Here is a 5369-nt window from a genome sequence, read left to right as displayed (position 1 = left end):
ATCCTAAAAAAAAAAAATTGCTTGGACTCTTCTTGCGGTATCAGAGAAAAAACAGCTTCAAATTCAATTATGTCAAAACATGTGAATTTTCAACTTTGTAAATCGCTATCCCACACCTCGAACGTAAGGGAAAGCTTCATTCCTTGGTCCATGAGGACATCGAAACATAACGTGGTGACCTTGGATATAGTTACATCTCTGTATTCAAAGGTTCGGGACAGCAAATGTCCTTTGACGTTCTCTGGGAAGAGAATTTGTGAAATGCTCGACTTCCTGCAAATAACATATCTATGTAAAGTATGGAGAGAGGACAGTCGGACAGGAAGCAGACATCGAAAGGAGTACTATATGTGTTCCGCTACTTGCTGGCCTATTGCTTGCTGTATAGGAGTCAGAATGTCTTCTAAAACACAAGTGAACTTGGCCAAGAAGTTTAACTTAAGCTTCAGGTATATCCATGATCTGATATTGTTCATTGCTGATGAAATAGCCAAGTCCGTTCCACTTATTTACCAACCTGAACTAGAAATAGAAGAGACCTCCTTATCTGTCACATATTTCATCTGCATAAAGTTTCAGCGGGACAATAGACAAGCCATAAGACTGTTTGACAAGAGTGATGACTTCAACTTTCCAATAGTCAACGTTATCTTTATGAAATCTTCCATCAGGTCCAGCCTTGGGTTTCTACATTTCACAAATTCTAGGTAAATCAAGTATGCTCTTTCTTCGTCATTAACTCTTGCTCAAAAGTTGTTTGATCAGGGCTACAAAATTCATGCCTTAGTCATTCAGTTTTATGGCAGACACGTGGAGGACATATCCAAATTTAAACGCATCGGTGACAATGGGTGTGCCTGAGGCAATTCCCTATTTTGACATGTTTCAAATGTTGTTGTTTTTAAATGAACAATTGACTTAATTGTTTTTGCGTGTGTGTCGGTGTGACCTGTGGGGCAGGATACACCCTTTGTGCGAACACCTGGTGTCATCACTATTTAATAGTGATGCCAAAACATATATACGGTAAACAACGGTTATAACGAACACGCTTATAACGAACTTACGGATATAACGAACTTACTTTTTTGGTCCCGACTATTTGCTGTTGTTATGCTGTATATATGCTTATAACGAACTACGGTTATAACGAACTAAAATTAGTAGTCCCTTTGAGTTCGTTATAACCGTACTGGGGGCACGGGTGGCCCAGTCGTCTAAGGCGCCGCGATTCGCTGTGCAGAGTTGCGTCCCTTGGGCACGCCAGAAACCTATGATTGTGGGTTCGAATCCCGGTTCGCCCCAATTATGTTTCTAGGTTTGTCAGCACCATACCCGTGCTCGTGGGTTTCACCGAAGTGGTAAACGTCTGAGACCTGCATCACTTCGGGCTTTCCTCCCACATTAAGCTGACACGCCGTGATATAACTGGAATACTGTTAAAAGCGGCGTTAACCCCAACTCACTCACTATAACCGTACTTTACTGTAGTGATATAGTCGGAAGCGCACAATGAACTTATAATAACAGTAAGTGTTGTATGGGTTATTAACCCTTCCCCAAAATGCCAACTTACACGAAACCTGGATACATCTTAAACAAAATAACAATTTGCTCCCAACAATTGCCAATAGTGGGAAGCTAATGCTTTGCATGCATACATTTTAATGGTTTGTTTTCATTCCATGGAAAAGAACACAACAGAGCAATAGTAACGCTGAAAACGAACGAAAAGCCGTTTTGGAACTGCTAGCCACCTGACCATTGTGCATAGTCCTGCACCATGACCGTGGAATATATTTATTTTATGAAAAAAAACATAATCTAGAAATGCATACAAAAGCAAGTCTAGCCAGCTCAAGCTAGCTCTATTTTTATTTTTAGAGTCAAGAAGGATATTGTGTAATATAAGATTTCAGAGACTAAATGTTAGTCTAATAATCATGAGACAGGCCCAACAGCCGGAAAACAGTTACTTCGCCAGACAGTCGCCACATTATAACGGCTCAACAGATGCGAATGAATCCCATTAAACCAATTTTTGTTCCATGCATATAAATCTATACAACACGATTCAGTGAGTGAATGAGGTTTTACGCCGGAGTTGCGTCCCTTGGGCACGCCAGAAACCTATGATTGTGGGTTCGAATCCCGGTTCGCCCCAATTATGTTTCTAGGTTTGTCAGCACCATACCCGTGCTCGTGGGTTTCACCGAAGTGGTAAACGTCTGAGACCTGCATCACTTCGGGCTTTCCTCCCACATTAAGCTGACACGCCGTGATATAACTGGAATACTGTTAAAAGCGGCGTTAACCCCAACTCACTCACTATAACCGTACTTTACTGTAGTGATATAGTCGGAAGCGCACAATGAACTTATAATAACAGTAAGTGTTGTATGGGTTATTAACCCTTCCCCAAAATGCCAACTTACACGAAACCTGGATACATCTTAAACAAAATAACAATTTGCTCCCAACAATTGCCAATAGTGGGAAGCTAATGCTTTGCATGCATACATTTTAATGGTTTGTTTTCATTCCATGGAAAAGAACACAACAGAGCAATAGTAACGCTGAAAACGAACGAAAAGCCGTTTTGGAACTGCTAGCCACCTGACCATTGTGCATAGTCCTGCACCATGACCGTGGAATATATTTATTTTATGAAAAAAAACATAATCTAGAAATGCATACAAAAGCAAGTCTAGCCAGCTCAAGCTAGCTCTATTTTTATTTTTAGAGTCAAGAAGGATATTGTGTAATATAAGATGTCAATGACACGGATTCTTTGTATTGCCCAGGTCTCACAAATACAATCAGTACAACTGACATAGGCATGCTACAGGAAATCAGCATAGGGAATTTTATTTTTATTTTTAGTCAAGAAGGATATTGTGTAATATAAGATTTCAGAGACTAAATGTTAGTCTACATTGTGCAGTGTGGCCGGGGTTACGTTTGGCCGGGTGGTGTCCATATTGTTTAGTAGGAGCGAGTTATTAATTAAAGGATGCAGCGGAGACTCGTTAGTACGCGGACAGTGGCGTTTCACGTGAAGTGGTGCTGTTTCCGGATTATCGAGGTCCGGACTCGAAGGTTTTCACTGTGTTAAACTCTTTCCATTTCGAAAGGAAATTGTTGTACCTGAGTATTTACAGAGAAAAAGGATTTCATGATGGTCAACACTCGATATGAAATGAAAACGAGTTTAAAAAAAAAAATCCTATTTATTAAGATAGATGTTATTTAATTGAGTATCAATAAAATAACGCCATGTCTATGTGTGATAATTTATGTTTTTTTCGCTCTCACTCTTTGTCGGGAAATACTTTAACAAAGAGTATACGACAGACACATACGTACGTATTTAAGCCCAGGGCCAATAAACGGGTTTTATTAACGTTTGGAGCCTAATATATCATCGACAATGTACTCGAAATTGATTTCTTAGTTAAACTCATGGTCTTAAAAAAGAGATACCACCAAACAGTAGGGCTGGGGCTGGAGTCCAAATTAACTACCCGAGTACCCACCCCACTATTACCCGACCCTACCCGGGTACCCGCTGTAGGTCTCAAGAGATAGATACAAATGTCCGGTTGAGAATAGTTTGACCGTAGCCCTGGAAAAATGTATTTAGATAATCATAGAAAACGATCTGGTCATACGTACATTGAAGTTGACGAAGTTTTATCTCTATTCAAGCATATAAAGAAGGAATGGGTACATGGTCAGAATGAAGTGCGGACATTAGTCACTTATAGTGCGTAACCGTGGAAGTTCTATAGATACATTTTGCCATTACACAATATATCACGTGACTAGCCACGGGTCCGGGTAGTCCTGTTGGTATCCGGGTCCTACTCAGGAAGGAACCACTTACCCGAGTACCCCCTCCCAGCCCTACTAAACGGCTATATATATTGACAAATGCGTGCATACTAAAATGATTACGTCTGGTGAATAAGAGTTTTTGAGCGTTATGTTAAATTAAAACCGGCGAATGGCCCTAGTTTACAGACATTTAAACAGAAAGTTCTTTGTTGCAAAGGTGGTATGTTTGTTTGTTTGTTGTTTGTTGTTTTTAAAAAGCCCCTTTCGGCAGTATTCCAACTATATGACGGTGGTCTGTAGTCGAGTATGGACCGGGGACAATCCCACCCGATCCCGTTATAGTCGCCTCTTACGACAAAGTCGCCTTTTACGGCAAGCATGGCCGGGTTGCTGAAGACCCATTCTATCCCGGTTCTTCAGGGGACTTCAAAGGGTGGTAGTAAAGTTGGGTTACATTAGTGCTATCAAATATTTAGGCCTCTGAAGAAGCGGTTCGGTAGATTGTACATGTGTATATGGATCTATGTGTGGGAAAGGGTATAAGGTAGGATAGGGTGGGATCGGTGAGTTGAGTGAATGATTGAGGATGGTTTTACGCCGCTTTTAACAATATTACAGGAATATCACGGCGGGGGACACCAGAAATGGGCTTCACACATTGTACCCATGTCGGGAATCGAACCCGGGTCTTCGGCGTGACGAGCGAACGCTTTATAACCACTAGGCTACCCCACCGCCTCCGGTGAGTTGAGATGAGAAGGGAGAAGTGCCTGTGTGGTTGTTAGCGGGAATATCTGGTCTACTGATTTCAATCAAGAAACTTTCCCAAATGGAAAATAGACAAAATACAACATAACCCCTCCAAAATTATAACTATAGATCTGTCCCTTAGCCTATAGTTGTATTAGTAGAACGTATTGTGCATGTATATTGTGGGCGCTTATTTTAGTAAACGACTCACCTGAAGTTACGTCAGTTTCAAAAATAATTCGTTAAAACAACAACATATAACCTATTTGTATTTTTAACTATGATGGTGTCCACGAACGCGGTGACATTGATAGCCAGGCTTGCTTACACAGAAAATAGAAGAAATAGATCTATTTCTTTTCGAAAATACAAAGAAAATAGAATCTAGGACTTTTTCATTAATAACACATGGTAGAATCTATAACGGTTGGATTGTTAAACGCGAAAAAGGAGACTCTACGCTAGATATTTCGTCACGCTGTATTTTTAGACAAGTAATTTCCGAGGCCTCATGGAACATTGCATTACGCATTGTCGCGTTATCGCCATATTTACTCAAATTGAGCAACATCCACACAGATATCTATGCAAAATAGTTCCTATATCCGTCATCGATTTACCAGTATCCCAGACATTAACATCCCGTTTTCTTACAACTGACAGAAATAACATTGTATGCTCGACATGTTGCCTTCCTCATAAACGCCAATCGTTTGCATGATTGGGTGCTATCAATCCTTAGTGTATTCCTACGCCTTGCAAGGTATATAAATAACACGTCC

The sequence above is a fragment of the Haliotis rufescens genome, unplaced genomic scaffold, assembly GCF_023055435.1.
Source record: "Haliotis rufescens isolate VD_foot unplaced genomic scaffold, xgHalRufe1.0.p SCAF_2, whole genome shotgun sequence".
Taxonomy (NCBI): Eukaryota; Metazoa; Mollusca; class Gastropoda; order Lepetellida; family Haliotidae; genus Haliotis; species Haliotis rufescens.
Note: the sequence above shows the minus strand (reverse complement) of the source record.